Source organism: Oncorhynchus mykiss, chromosome 8, assembly GCF_013265735.2.
Source record: "Oncorhynchus mykiss isolate Arlee chromosome 8, USDA_OmykA_1.1, whole genome shotgun sequence".
Taxonomy (NCBI): domain Eukaryota; kingdom Metazoa; phylum Chordata; class Actinopteri; order Salmoniformes; family Salmonidae; genus Oncorhynchus; species Oncorhynchus mykiss.
In genome coordinates this window covers 91,027,876-91,043,076 of record NC_048572.1, presented here as the reverse complement: position 1 = coordinate 91,043,076, position 15,201 = coordinate 91,027,876, and positions in this window count along the sequence as shown.

The following is a 15,201-nucleotide window of genomic DNA, read 5'->3' as shown; positions in this document are numbered from 1 at the left end:
TGATGTCTGAAAATTAGGTGTTTTTAAGAACATGAACAATTATTATTGCCTATCTCATCATTCACTTGTGTACCATCGTAGTTTCCACTGTTAACCCACCAGGGAAAAGACAACTTGACATATAACATATTGTATGAACAGAAAGCAGATATGTTTGTTTAGACTGTCTATATTAATATGTGTAGAAGTTCTATCTGATAATTTTTTTTAGGTATTACAACTTTTATAAATTCTGAGAGCCTAACGGACCAGAACTATGAACTACGTAGCTTCTTAAGAATCGGCCCCTTTTTCTCTCCAATTTTCGCCTAAAATTACATACAATCTAACTGCCTGAAGCTCAGGACCTGAAGCAAGAATATGCATTTTCTTGATACCATTTGAAAGGAAACACTTTGAAGTTTGTGGAAATGGGAAATTAATGTAGGAGAATATAACACATTAGATCTGGCAAAAGATAATACAAAGATAAAAACATGCTTTTTTGAAATGCAGGAGAAAGGCTGTAATGTATTATTGCAGGTCAGGCGCAATTTAGATTTTGCCCACTAGATGGCAGCAGTGTGTGTGCAAAGTTTCAGATTGATCCAGTGAAGCATTTCAATCCTGGACAATATTTTGTATCAAGCCTGCCCAAATGTGCAGAATTGGTCAATTGATACCTTTTCAATCAATCAATCAAATGTATTTACAAAGCCCTTTTTACATCAGCCTTTGTCACAAAGGGCTATACAAAAATCCAGCCTAAAACCCCAAACAGCAAGCAATGCAGATGTAGATGCACGGCGGTTAGGAAAAACTACTTAGAAAGGCAGGAACCTAGGAAGAAACCTAGAGAGGAACCAGGCTCTGAGGGGTGGCCAGTCCTCTTCTGGCTATGCCAGGTGGAGATTATAACAGAACATGGCCATTAAAGCCAGATCGTTCTTCAAGATGTCCAAACATTCATAGATGACCAGCAGGGTCAAATAATAATAATAATAATCACAGTGGTTGTAGAGGATGCAACAGGTCAGCACCTCAGGAGTAAATGTCATTTGGCTTTTGATAGCCGAGCATTCAGAGTTAGAGACAACAGGTTCAGTAGAGAGAGAGAGAGAGAGAGAGAGAGAGAGAGTCGAAAACAGCAGGTCCGGGACAAGGTAGCACGTCTAGTGAACAGAACTATAAAGTACATAACTATAGAGAACATACAAAAATTATATGGTAATACAAAATATAAGTTTACACACTACCAGGAATGTCATACATGATGGATCATTAGCTTATACACTAACTTTCACACATCTAGATGGCAGAGTGGGGTGGGTGTGGAGCCAGAGACAGCAGGGGTTCAAACTGTAGAACCCAGTTACTACATTTGAACATAAAAATGTATTTTATCAAACAAAACTATGCTACATTTTTATCTCTGGCACTCTCAGGATGACAAATCAGAGCCAGATTCCTGAATGTAAGTACATGATTTACCTTCAGAGGTGAATGTATCAAATCATCTGCCGTGGTAAAAGTGTTATGTTGTTCTGCACTCTCCTCAAACAATAGCATGGTCTTTTTTCACTGTAATAGCTACTGTAAATTGGACAGTGCAGTTAGATTAACAAGAAGTTAAGCTTTCTGCCCATATAAGACATGTCTCGGTGGAGGGACACAGATCCCGTAGAGGATTTATACTGTCTAGTTCTGTTCCTGCTTTTTATGATAAGAATATGATGCATTTCTTTCAGTCAATATTGGTGAATACATTAAATGTTTCTACTATTAACATATTCAATATTAGTGAAGTTATTGAATTTGAACCAGTTTGACGTGTATAGAGTCTTGACACTAAGTGATGTGTGTTATCATGGCTCAGTCCTGAACCTGGGGAACCACTGTGTCCTACACTAGTTTTGCATCCAAGTTGTACTTCATTCCCTTTATAGGACTTTATAGTACCACTTTTGACCAGGCCCCAAAACACTCGGTTCAGAAGTAGTGCACTATATAGGGCTCTGGTCTAATGTAGTGCACTATATAGGGAATAGTTGTCATTATATAGGGAATAGGCAGCTATTTAGAATACAACTAGTTGCCAATATATAGGGAATAAGCAGCTATTTGGGATACAACTAGTTGTCTTTCCACATGGTTCCTGTGGTCCAATATGCAAAGTGGATGTCCAGAAACAGGTTGAGCAATGCTGTGTATTGTCATGTTTACTATCTATGTTGTACTGGACCTGTTTCCACACAGACACAATAAACACCATGTGTGATGATATTGTCCATGTGTTCTCTTTGTGCTGTATTAGAAGAGGATATCCAGGAGCTTTGCACCTGCACCAGCATTGCTATAGTAACAGGGATAAATATGTTGATCTGTCCCTAAAATTGACACATACAGTGGGGAGAACAAGCATTTGATACACTGCCAATTTTGCAGGTTTTCCTACTTACAAAGCACGTAGAGGTCTGTAATTTTTATCATAGGTACACTTCAACTATGAGAGACGGAATCTAAAACAAAAATCCAGAAAATCACATTGTATGATATTTAAGTAATTAATTTGCATTTTATTGCATGACATAAGTATTTGATACATCAGAAAAGCTGAACTTAATATTTGGTACAGAAACCTTTGTTTGCAATTACAGAGATCATACGTTTCCTGTAGTTCTTGACCAGGTTTGCACACACTGCAGCAGGGATTTTGGCCCACTCCTCCATACAGACCTTCTCCAGATCCTTCAGGTTTGGGGGCTGTCGCTGGGCAATACAGACTTTCAGCTCCCTCCAAAGATTTTCTATTGGGTTCAGGTCTGGAGACTGGCTAGGCCACTCCAAGACCTTGACCTCAACTTCCCTGGAGTTGAGGTCAGGCCAGTCAAGTTCTTCAACACTGATCTTGACTAACATTTTCTGTATGGACCTCACTTTGTGCACGGGGCATTGTCATGCTGAAACAGGAAAGGGCCTTCCCCAAACTGTTGTATTTCATCACTGACATCATTACAGAATATCCCAGTCCATGTGTATTTCATCACTACAGAATATCCCAGTCCATGTGTATTTCATCACTACAGAATATCCCAGTCCATGTGTATTTCATCACTACAGAATATCCCAGTCCATGTGTATTTGTGAGAGGTATTCCTTAGAATAATGTCCAATTGATTTGTTAGGTGCTCTGGGTTTCGGTCTTGTAGGCGCATTAGTTGAGTGAGATTCAGAGAGTCACAGTTCTTTAAAAGAGTCCGATACAGATGTAAGCATGTCCCAGTTCAAATCTCCTAAAATAAGGAATTCAGAGTCATTTAACTGTAGCAGCCGAGGGGGATCTGTAGCAGCTGAGGGCGGTCTGTAGCAGCCGAGGGAGGACTGTAAAGCAGCCGAGGGAGGACTGTAGCAGCTGAGGGCGGTCTGTAGCAGCCGAGGGAGGTCTGTAGCAGCCGAGGGAGGTCTGTAGCAGCCGAGGGAGGATTGTAGCAGCCGAGGGCGGTCTGTAGCAGCCGAGGGAGGTCTGTACCAGCCGAGGGAGGTCTGTAGCAGCCGAGGGAGGATTGTAGCAGCCGAGGGCGGTCTGTAGCAGCTGAGGGAGGACTGTAGCAGCCGAGGGCGGTCTGTAGCAGCCGAGGGGGGTCTGTAGCAGCCGAGGGGGATCTGTAGCAGCCGAGGGCGGTCTGTAGCAGCCGAGGGAGGACTGTAAAGCAGCCGAGGGAGGACTGTAGCAGCTGAGGGCGGTCTGTAGCAGCCGAGGGCAGTCTGTAGCAGCTGAGGGAGGATTGTAGCAGCCGAGGGCGGTCTGTAGCAGCCGAGGGAGGTCTGTAGCAGCCGAGGGCGGTCTGTAGAAGCCGAGGGCGGTCTGTAGCAGCCGAGGGAGGATTGTAGCAGCCGAGGGCGGTCTGTAGCAGCCGAGGGAGGTCTGTAGCAGCCGAGGGAGGTCTGTAGCAGCCGAGGGGGGTCTGTAGCAGCCGAGGGGGATCTGTAGCAGCCGAGGGCGGTCTGTAGCAGCCGAGGGAGGACTGTAAAGCAGCCGAGGGAGGACTGTAGCAGCTGAGGGCGGTCTGTAGCAGCCGAGGGCGGTCTGTAGCAGCCGAGGGAGGATTGTAGCAGCCGGGGGGGGGGGTCTGTAGCAGCCGAGGGAGGTCTGTAGCAGCCGAGGGAGGTCTGTAGCAGCCGAGGGGGGTCTGTAGCAGCCGAGGGGGATCTGTAGCAGCCGAGGGCGGTCTGTAGCAGCCGAGGGAGGACAGTAAAGCAGCCGAGGGAGGACTGTAGCAGCTGAGGGCGGTCTGTAGCAGCCGAGGGCGGTCTGTAGCAGCCGAGGGAGGATTGTAACAGCCGGGGGGGGGTCTGTAGCAGCCGAGGGAGGTCTGTAGCAGCCGAGGGAGGTCTGTAGCAGCCGAGGGAGGATTGTAGCAGCCGAGGGCGGTCTGTAGCAGCTGAGGGAGGATTGTAGCAGCCGAGGGCGGTCTGTAGCAGCCGAGGGAGGTCTGTAGCAGCCGAGGGGGATCTGTAGCAGCCGAGGGCGGTCTGTAGCAGCCGAGGGAGGACTGTAAAGCAGCCGACGGAGGACTCTAGCAGCTGAGGGCGGTCTGTAGCAGCCGAGGGAGGTCTGTAGCAGCCGAGGGAGGATTGTAGCAGCCGGGGGGGGGGGGTGGATCTGTAGCAGCCGAGGGAGGTCTGTAGCAGCCGAGGGAGATCTGTAGCAGCCGAGGGAGGATTGTAGCAGCCGAGGAAGTTCTGTAGCAGCCGAGGGTGGTCTGTAGCAGCCGAGGGAGGTCTGTAGCAGCCGAGGGGGTCTGTAGCAGCCGAGGGAGGATTGTAGCAGCCGGGGGGGGGGGGTCTGTAGCAGCCGAGGGAGGTCTGTAGCAGCCGAGGGAGGTCTGTAGCAGCCGAGGGAGGATTGTAGCAGCCGAGGGCAGTCTGTAGCAGCCGAGGGAGGTCTGTAGCAGCCGAGGGAGGTCTGTAGCAGCCGAGGGGGGTCTGTAGCAGCCGAGGGGGATCTGTAGCAGCCGAGGGCGGTCTGTAGCAGCCGAGGGAGGACAGTAAAGCAGCCGAGGGAGGACTGTAGCAGCTGAGGGCGGTCTGTAGCAGCCGAGGGCGGTCTGTAGCAGCCGAGGGAGGATTGTAACAGCCGGGGGGGGGGGTCTGTAGCAGCCGAGGGAGGTCTGTAGCAGCCGAGGGAGGTCTGTAGCAGCCGAGGGAGGATTGTAGCAGCCGAGGGCGGTCTGTAGCAGCTGAGGGAGGAATGTAGCAGCCGAGGGCGGTCTGTAGCAGCCGAGGGAGGTCTGTAGCAGCCGAGGGAGGATTGTAGCAGCCGGGGGGGGGTGGATCTGTAGCAGCCGAGGGAGGTCTGTAGCAGCCGAGGGAGATCTGTAGCAGCCGAGGGAGGATTGTAGCAGCCGAGGAAGTTCTGTAGCAGCCGAGGGTGGTCTGTAGCAGCCGAGGGAGGTCTGTAGCAGCCGAGGGGGTCTGTAGCAGCCGAGGGAGGATTGTAGCAGCCGGGGGGGGGGTCTGTAGCAGCCGAGGGAGGTCTGTAGCAGCCGAGGGAGATCTGTAGCAGCTGAGGGAGGATTGTAGCAGCCGAGGGCAGTCTGTAGCAGCCGAGGGAGGTCTGTAGCAGCCGAGGGAGGTCTGTAGCAGCCGAGGGGGGTCTGTAGCAGCCGAGGGGGATCTGTAGCAGCCGAGGGCGGTCTGTAGCAGCCGAGGGAGGACAGTAAAGCAGCCGAGGGAGGACTGTAGCAGCTGAGGGCGGTCTGTAGCAGCCGAGGGCGGTCTGTAGCAGCCGAGGGAGGATTGTAACAGCCGGGGGGGGGGGTCTGTAGCAGCCGAGGGAGGTCTGTAGCAGCCGAGGGAGGTCTGTAGCAGCCGAGGGAGGATTGTAGCAGCCGAGGGCGGTCTGTAGCAGCTGAGGGAGGAATGTAGCAGCCGAGGGCGGTCTGTAGCAGCCGAGGGAGGTCTGTAGCAGCCGAGGGAGGATTGTAGCAGCCGAGGGCGGTCTGTAGCAGCCGAGGGGGGTCTGTAGCAGCTGAGGGCGGTCTGTAGCAGCTGAGGGAGGATTGTAGCAGCCGGGGGGGGGGGTGGATCTGTAGCAGCCGAGGGAGGTCTGTAGCAGCCGAGGGAGATCTGTAGCAGCCGAGGGAGGATTGTAGCAGCCGAGGAAGTTCTGTAGCAGCCGAGGGTGGTCTGTAGCAGCCGAGGGAGGTCTGTATTAGCCGAGGGGGTCTGTAGCAGCCGAGGGAGGATTGTAGCAGCCGGGGGGGGGGGGGTCTGTAGCAGCCGAGGGAGGTCTGTAGCAGCCGAGGGAGGTCTGTAGCAGCTGAGGGAGGATTGTAGCAGCCGAGGGCAGTCTGTAGCAGCCGAGGGAGGTCTGTAGCAGCCGAGGGAGGTCTGTAGCAGCCGAGGGGGGTCTGTAGCAGCCGAGGGGGATCTGTAGCAGCCGAGGGTGGTCTGTAGCAGCCGAGGGAGGACAGTAAAGCAGCCGAGGGAGGACTGTAGCAGCTAAGGGCGGTCTGTAGCAGCCGAGGGCGGTCTGTAGCAGCCGAGGGAGGATTGTAACAGCCGGGGGGGGGGTCTGTAGCAGCCGAGGGAGGTCTGTAGCAGCTGAGGGAGGAATGTAGCAGCCGAGGGCGGTCTGTAGCAGCCGAGGGAGGTCTGTAGCAGCCGAGGGAGGATTGTAGCAGCCGAGGGCGGTCTGTAGCAGCCGAGGGGGGTCTGTAGCAGCTGAGGGCGGTCTGTAGCAGCTGAGGGAGGATTGTAGCAGCCGAGGGCGGTCTGTAGCAGCCGAGGGAGGTCTGTAGCAGCCGAGGGGGATCTGTAGCAGCCGAGGGCGGTCTGTAGCAGCCGAGGGAGGACTGTAAAGCAGCCGACGGAGGACTCTAGCAGCTGAGGGCGGTCTGTAGCAGCCGAGGGAGGTCTGTAGCAGCCGAGGGAGGATTGTAGCAGCCGGGGGGGGTCTGTAGCAGCCGAGGGGGATCTGTAGCAGCCGAGGGCGGTCTGTAGCAGCCGAGGGAGGACAGTAAAGCAGCCGAGGGAGGACTGTAGCAGCTGAGGGCGGTCTGTAGCAGCCGAGGGCGGTCTGTAGCAGCCGAGGGAGGATTGTAACAGCCGGGGGGGGGGTCTGTAGCAGCCGAGGGAGGTCTGTAGCAGCCGAGGGAGGTCTGTAGCAGCCGAGGGAGGATTGTAGCAGCCGAGGGCGGTCTGTAGCAGCTGAGGGAGGATTGTAGCAGCCGAGGGCGGTCTGTAGCAGCCGAGGGAGGTCTGTAGCAGCCGAGGGGGATCTGTAGCAGCCGAGGGCGGTCTGTAGCAGCCGAGGGAGGACTGTAAAGCAGCCGACGGAGGACTCTAGCAGCTGAGGGCGGTCTGTAGCAGCCGAGGGAGGTCTGTAGCAGCCGAGGGAGGATTGTAGCAGCCGGGGGGGGGGGTGGATCTGTAGCAGCCGAGGGAGGTCTGTAGCAGCCGAGGGAGATCTGTAGCAGCCGAGGGAGGATTGTAGCAGCCGAGGAAGTTCTGTAGCAGCCGAGGGTGGTCTGTAGCAGCCGAGGGAGGTCTGTAGCAGCCGAGGGGGTCTGTAGCAGCCGAGGGAGGATTGTAGCAGCCGGGGGGGGGGGGGTCTGTAGCAGCCGAGGGAGGTCTGTAGCAGCCGAGGGAGGTCTGTAGCAGCCGAGGGAGGATTGTAGCAGCCGAGGGCAGTCTGTAGCAGCCGAGGGAGGTCTGTAGCAGCCGAGGGAGGTCTGTAGCAGCCGAGGGGGGTCTGTAGCAGCCGAGGGGGATCTGTAGCAGCCGAGGGCGGTCTGTAGCAGCCGAGGGATGACAGTAAAGCAGCCGAGGGAGGACTGTAGCAGCTGAGGGCGGTCTGTAGCAGCCGAGGGCGGTCTGTAGCAGCCGAGGGAGGATTGTAACAGCCGGGGGGGGGGTCTGTAGCAGCCGAGGGAGGTCTGTAGCAGCCGAGGGAGGTCTGTAGCAGCCGAGGGAGGATTGTAGCAGCCGAGGGCGGTCTGTAGCAGCTGAGGGAGGAATGTAGCAGCCGAGGGCGGTCTGTAGCAGCCGAGGGAGGATTGTAGCAGCCGGGGGGGGGGTGGATCTGTAGCAGCCGAGGGAGGTCTGTAGCAGCCGAGGGAGATCTGTAGCAGCCGAGGGAGGATTGTAGCAGCCGAGGAAGTTCTGTAGCAGCCGAGGGTGGTCTGTAGCAGCCGAGGGAGGTCTGTAGCAGCCGAGGGGGTCTGTAGCAGCCGAGGGAGGATTGTAGCAGCCGGGGGGGGGGTCTGTAGCAGCCGAGGGAGGTCTGTAGCAGCCGAGGGAGATCTGTAGCAGCTGAGGGAGGATTGTAGCAGCCGAGGGCAGTCTGTAGCAGCCGAGGGAGGTCTGTAGCAGCCGAGGGAGGTCTGTAGCAGCCGAGGGGGGTCTGTAGCAGCCGAGGGGGATCTGTAGCAGCCGAGGGCGGTCTGTAGCAGCCGAGGGAGGACAGTAAAGCAGCCGAGGGAGGACTGTAGCAGCTGAGGGCGGTCTGTAGCAGCCGAGGGCGGTCTGTAGCAGCCGAGGGAGGATTGTAACAGCCGGGGGGGGGGTCTGTAGCAGCCGAGGGAGGTCTGTAGCAGCCGAGGGAGGTCTGTAGCAGCCGAGGGAGGATTGTAGCAGCCGAGGGCGGTCTGTAGCAGCTGAGGGAGGAATGTAGCAGCCAAGGGCGGTCTGTAGCAGCCGAGGGAGGTCTGTAGCAGCCGAGGGAGGATTGTAGCAGCCGAGGGCGGTCTGTAGCAGCCGAGGGGGGTCTGTAGCAGCTGAGGGCGGTCTGTAGCAGCTGAGGGAGGATTGTAGCAGCCGGGGGGGGGGGGGTGGATCTGTAGCAGCCGAGGGAGGTCTGTAGCAGCCGAGGGAGATCTGTAGCAGCCGAGGGAGGATTGTAGCAGCCGAGGAAGTTCTGTAGCAGCCGAGGGTGGTCTGTAGCAGCCGAGGGAGGTCTGTATTAGCCGAGGGGGTCTGTAGCAGCCGAGGGAGGATTGTAGCAGCCGGGGGGGGGGGGGGTCTGTAGCAGCCGAGGGAGGTCTGTAGCAGCCGAGGGAGGTCTGTAGCAGCTGAGGGAGGATTGTAGCAGCCGAGGGCAGTCTGTAGCAGCCGAGGGAGGTCTGTAGCAGCCGAGGGAGGTCTGTAGCAGCCGAGGGGGGTCTGTAGCAGCCGAGGGGGATCTGTAGCAGCCGAGGGCGGTCTGTAGCAGCCGAGGGAGGACAGTAAAGCAGCCGAGGGAGGACTGTAGCAGCTGAGGGCGGTCTGTAGCAGCCGAGGGCGGTCTGTAGCAGCCGAGGGAGGATTGTAACAGCCGGGGGGGGGGGTCTGTAGCAGCCGAGGGAGGTCCGTAGCAGCCGAGGGAGGTCTGTAGCAGCCGAGGGAGGATTGTAGCAGCCGAGGGCGGTCTGTAGCAGCTGAGGGAGGAATGTAGCAGCCGAGGGCGGTCTGTAGCAGCCGAGGGAGGTCTGTAGCAGCCGAGGGAGGATTGTAGCAGCCGAGGGCGGTCTGTAGCAGCCGAGGGGGGTCTGTAGCAGCTGAGGGCGGTCTGTAGCAGCTGAGGGAGGATTGTAGCAGCCGAGGGCGGTCTGTAGCAGCCGAGGGAGGTCTGTAGCAGCCGAGGGGGATCTGTAGCAGCCGAGGGAGGATTGTAGCAGCCGGGGGGGGGGTGGATCTGTAGCAGCCGAGGGAGGTCTGTAGCAGCCGAGGGAGATCTGTAGCAGCCGAGGGAGGATTGTAGCAGCCGAGGAAGTTCTGTAGCAGCCGAGGGTGGTCTGTAGCAGCCGAGGGAGGTCTGTAGCAGCCGAGGGGGTCTGTAGCAGCCGAGGGAGGATTGTAGCAGCCGGGGGGGGGGGGGTCTGTAGCAGCCGAGGGAGGTCTGTAGCAGCCGAGGGAGGTCTGTAGCAGCTGAGGGAGGATTGTAGCAGCCGAGGGCAGTCTGTAGCAGCCGAGGGAGGTCTGTAGCAGCCGAGGGAGGTCTGTAGCAGCCGAGGGGGGTCTGTAGCAGCCGAGGGGGATCTGTAGCAGCCGAGGGCGGTCTGTAGCAGCCGAGGGAGGACAGTAAAGCAGCCGAGGGAGGACTGTAGCAGCTGAGGGCGGTCTGTAGCAGCCGAGGGCGGTCTGTAGCAGCCGAGGGAGGATTGTAACAGCCGGGGGGGGGGTCTGTAGCAGCCGAGGGAGGTCTGTAGCAGCCGAGGGAGGTCTGTAGCAGCCGAGGGAGGATTGTAGCAGCCGAGGGCGGTCTGTAGCAGCCGAGGGAGGAATGTAGCAGCCGAGGGCGGTCTGTAGCAGCCGAGGGAGGTCTGTAGCAGCCGAGGGAGGATTGTAGCAGCCGAGGGCGGTCTGTAGCAGCCGAGGGGGGTCTGTAGCAGCTGAGGGCGGTCTGTAGCAGCTGAGGGAGGATTGTAGCAGCCGAGGAAGGATTGTAGCAGCCGAGGGCGGTCTGTAGCAGCTGAGGGAGGATTGTAGCAGCCGAGGGCGGTCTGTAGCAGCCGAGGGAGGTCTGTAGCAGCCGAGGGGGATCTGTAGCAGCCGAGGGCGGTCTGTAGCAGCCGAGGGAGGACTGTAAAGCAGCCGACGGAGGACTCTAGCAGCTGAGGGCGGTCTGTAGCAGCCGAGGGAGGTCTGTAGCAGCCGAGGGAGGATTGTAGCAGCCGGGGGGGGGGGGTGGATCAATAGCAGCCGAGGGAGGTCTGTAGCAGCCGAGGGAGATCTGTAGCAGCCGAGGGAGGATTGTAGCAGCCGAGGAAGTTCTGTAGCAGCCGAGGGTGGTCTGTAGCAGCCGAGGGAGGTCTGTAGCAGCCGAGGGGGTCTGTAGCAGCCGAGGGGGATCTGTAGCAGCCGAGGGCGGTCTGTAGCAGCCGAGGGAGGACTGTAAAGCAGCCGAGGGAGGACTGTAGCAGCTGAGGGCGGTCTGTAGCAGCCGAGGGCGGTCTGTAGCAACCGAGGGAGGATTGTAGCAGCCGGGGGGGGGGTTTGTAGCAGCCGAGGGAGGTCTGTAGCAGCCGAGATAGGTCTGTAGCAGCCGAGGGAGGATTGTAGCAGCCGAGGGCGGTCTGTAGCAGCCGAGGGAGGTCTGTAGCAGCCGAGGGGGGTCTGTAGCAGCCGAGGGGGATCTGTAGCAGCCGAGGGCGGTCTGTAGCAGCCGAGGGAGGACTGTAGCAGCTGAGGGCGGTCTGTAGCAGCCGAGGGCGGTCTGTAGCAACCGAGGGAGGATTGTAGCAGCCGGGGGGGGGGTCTGTAGCAGCCGAGGGAGGTCTGTAGCAGCCGAGATAGGTCTGTAGCAGCCGAGGGAGGATTGTAAAGCAGCCGAGGGAGGACTGTAGCAGCTGAGGGCGGTCTGTAGCAGCCGAGGGCGGTCTGTAGCAACCGAGGGAGGATTGTAGCAGCCGGGGGGGGGGTCTGTAGCAGCCGAGGGAGGTCTGTAGCAGCCGAGATAGGTCTGTAGCAGCCGAGGGAGGATTGTAGCAGCCGAGGGCGGTCTGTAGCAGCCGAGGGAGGTCTGTAGCAGCCGAGGGGGGTCTGTAGCAGCCGAGGGGGATCTGTAGCAGCCGAGGGCGGTCTGTAGCAGCCGAGGGAGGACTGTAGCAGCTGAGGGCGGTCTGTAGCAGCTGAGGGAGGATTGGAGCAACCGAGGGCGGTCTGTAGCAGCCGAGGGAGGACTGTAAAGCAGCCGAGGGAGGATCTGTAGCAGCCGAGGGCGGTCTGTAGCAGCCGAGGGGGATCTGTAGCAGCCGAGGGCGGTCTGTAGCAGCCGAGGGAGGACTGTAAAGCAGCCGAGGGAGGACTGTAGCAGCTGAGGGCGGTCTGTAGCAGCCGAGGGCGGTCTGTAGCAACCGAGGGAGGATTGTAGCAGCCGGGGGGGGGGTCTGTAGCAGCCGAGGGAGGTCTGTAGCAGCCGAGATAGGTCTGTAGCAGCCGAGGGAGGATTGTAGCAGCCGAGGGCGGTCTGTAGCAGCCGAGGGAGGTCTGTAGCAGCCGAGGGGGGTCTGTAGCAGCCGAGGGGGATCTGTAGCAGCCGAGGGCGGTCTGTAGCAGCCGAGGGAGGACTGTAGCAGCTGAGGGCGGTCTGTAGCAGCTGAGGGAGGATTGGAGCAACCGAGGGCGGTCTGTAGCAGCCGAGGGAGGACTGTAAAGCAGCCGAGGGAGGATCTGTAGCAGCCGAGGGCGGTCTGTAGCAGCCGAGGGAGGACTGTAAAGCAGCCGAGGGAGGACTGTAAGCAGCTGAGGGCGGTCTGTAGCAGCTGAGGGAGGATTGGAGCAACCGAGGGCGGTCTGTAGCAGCCGAGGGAGATCTGTAGCAGCCGAGGGAGGATTGTAGCAGCCGAGGGAGGTCTGTACCAGCCGAGGGAGGATTGTAGCAGCCGAGGGCGGTCTGTAGCAGCCGAGGGAGGTCTGTAGCAGCCGAGGGAGGTCTGTAGCAGCCGATGGGGGTCTGTAGCAGCCGAGGGGGGTCTGTAGCAGCCGAGGGCTGTCTGTAGCAGCCGAGGGAGGACTGTAAAGCAGCCGAGGGAGGACTGCAGCAGCTGAGGGCGGTCTGTAGCAGCCGAGGGCGGTCTGTAGCAGCCGAGGGAGGATTGTAGCAGCCGGGGGGTGGTCTGTAGCAGCCGAGTGAGGTCTGTAGCAGCCGAGGGAGGTCTGTAGCAGCCGAAGGAGGTCTGTAGAAGCCGAGGGAGGTCTGTAGCAGCCGAGGGGAGTATCTAGCAGCCGAGAATGATCTGTAGCAGCCGAGGGCGGTCTGTAGCAGCCGAGGGAGGACTGTAAAGCAGCCGAGGGAGGACTGTAAGCAGCTGAGGGCGGTCTGTAGCAGCTGAGGGAGGATTGTAGCAGCCGAGGGAGGTCTGTAGCAGCCGAAGGAGGTCTGTAGCAGCCGAGGGAGGTCTGTAGCAGCCGAGGGGGGTCTGTAGCAGCCGAGTGGGATCTGTAGCAGCCGAGGGCGGTCTGTAGCGGCCGAGGGAGGACTGTAAAGCAGCCGAGGGAGGACTGTAGCAGCTGAGGGCGGTCTGTAGCAGCCGAGGGCGGTCTGTAGAAGCTGAGGGAGGATTGTAGCAGCCGAGGGCGGTCTGTAGCAGCCGAGGGAGGTCTGTAGCAGCCGAGGGAGGATTGGAGCAGCCGGGGGGGGGGGGTTCTGTAGCAACCGAGGGAGGTCTGTAGCACCCGAGGGAGGTCTGTAGCAGCCGAGGGAGGATTGTAGCAGCCGGGGGGTGGGGTCTGTAGCAGCCGAGGGAGGTCTGTAGCAGCCGAGGGAGGTCTGTAGCAGCCGAGGGGGGTCTGTAGCAGCTGAGGGCGGTCTGTAGCAGCTGAGGGAGGATTGTAGCAGCCGAGGAAGGATTGTAGCAGCCGAGGGCGGTCTGTAGCAGCTGAGGGAGGATTGTAGCAGCCGAGGGCGGTCTGTAGCAGCCGAGGGAGGTCTGTAGCAGCCGAGGGGGATCTGTAGCAGCCGAGGGCGGTCTGTAGCAGCCGAGGGAGGACTGTAAAGCAGCCGACGGAGGACTCTAGCAGCTGAGGGCGGTCTGTAGCAGCCGAGGGAGGTCTGTAGCAGCCGAGGGAGGATTGTAGCAGCCGGGGGGGGGGGTGGATCAATAGCAGCCGAGGGAGGTCTGTAGCAGCCGAGGGAGATCTGTAGCAGCCGAGGGAGGATTGTAGCAGCCGAGGAAGTTCTGTAGCAGCCGAGGGTGGTCTGTAGCAGCCGAGGGAGGTCTGTAGCAGCCGAGGGGGTCTGTAGCAGCCGAGGGGGATCTGTAGCAGCCGAGGGCGGTCTGTAGCAGCCGAGGGAGGACTGTAAAGCAGCCGAGGGAGGACTGTAGCAGCTGAGGGCGGTCTGTAGCAGCCGAGGGCGGTCTGTAGCAACCGAGGGAGGATTGTAGCAGCCGGGGGGGGGGGTCTGTAGCAGCCGAGGGAGGTCTGTAGCAGCCGAGATAGGTCTGTAGCAGCCGAGGGAGGATTGTAGCAGCCGAGGGCGGTCTGTAGCAGCCGAGGGAGGTCTGTAGCAGCCGAGGGGGGTCTGTAGCAGCCGAGGGGGATCTGTAGCAGCCGAGGGCGGTCTGTAGCAGCCGAGGGAGGACTGTAAAGCAGCCGAGGGAGGACTGTAGCAGCTGAGGGCGGTCTGTAGCAGCCGAGGGCGGTCTGTAGCAGCTGAGGGAGGATTGGAGCAACCGAGGGCGGTCTGTAGCAGCCGAGGGAGGTCTGTAGCAGCCGAGGGAGGATTGTAGCAGCCGAGGGCGGTCTGTAGCAGCCGAGGGGGGTCTGTAGCAGCTGAGGGAGGACTGTAGCAGCCGAGGGCGGTCTGTAGCAGCCGAGGGAGGTCTATAGCAGCCGAAGGGGGATCTGTAGCAGCCGAGGGCGGTCTGTAGCAGCCGAGGGAGGACTGTAAAGCAGCCGACGGAGGACTCTAGCAGCTGAGGGCGGTCTGTAGCAGCCGAGGGAGGTCTGTAGCAGCCGAGGGAGGATTGTAGCAGCCGGGGGGGGGGGGGGGGGGGGATCTGTAGCAGCCGAGGGAGGTCTGTAGCAGCCGAAGGAGATCTGTAGCAGCCGAGGGAGGATTGTAGCAGCCGAGGAAGTTCTGTAGCAGCCGAGGGTGGTCTGTAGCAGCCGAGGGAGGTCTGTAGCAGCCGAGGGGGTCTGTAGCAGCCGAGGGGGATCTGTAGCAGCCGAGGGCGGTCTGTAGCAGCCGAGGGAGGACTGTAAAGCAGCCGAGGGAGGACTGTAGCAGCTGAGGGCGGTCTGTAGCAGCCGAGGGCGGTCTGTAGCAACCGAGGGAGGATTGTAGCAGCCGGGGGGGGGGTCTGTAGCAGCCGAGGGAGGTCTGTAGCAGCCGAGATAGGTCTGTAGCAGCCGAGGGAGGATTGTAGCAGCCGAGGGCGGTCTGTAGCAGCCGAGGGAGGTCTGTAGCAGCCGAGGGGGGTCTGTAGCAGCCGAGGGGGATCTGTAGCAGCCGAGGGCGGTCTGTAGCAGCCGAGGGAGGACTGTAGCAGCTGAGGGCGGTCTGTAGCAGCTGAGGGAGGATTGGAGCAACCGAGGGCGGTCTGTAGCAGCCGAGGGAGGACTGTAAAGCAGCCGAGGGAGGATCTGTAGCAGCCGAGGGCGGTCTGTAGCAGCCGAGGGGGATCTGTAGCAGCCGAGGGCGGTCTGTAGCAGCCGAGGGAGGACTGTAAAGCAGCCGAGGGAGGACTGTAGCAGCTGAGGGCGGTCTGTAGCAGCCGAGGGCGGTCTGTAGCAACC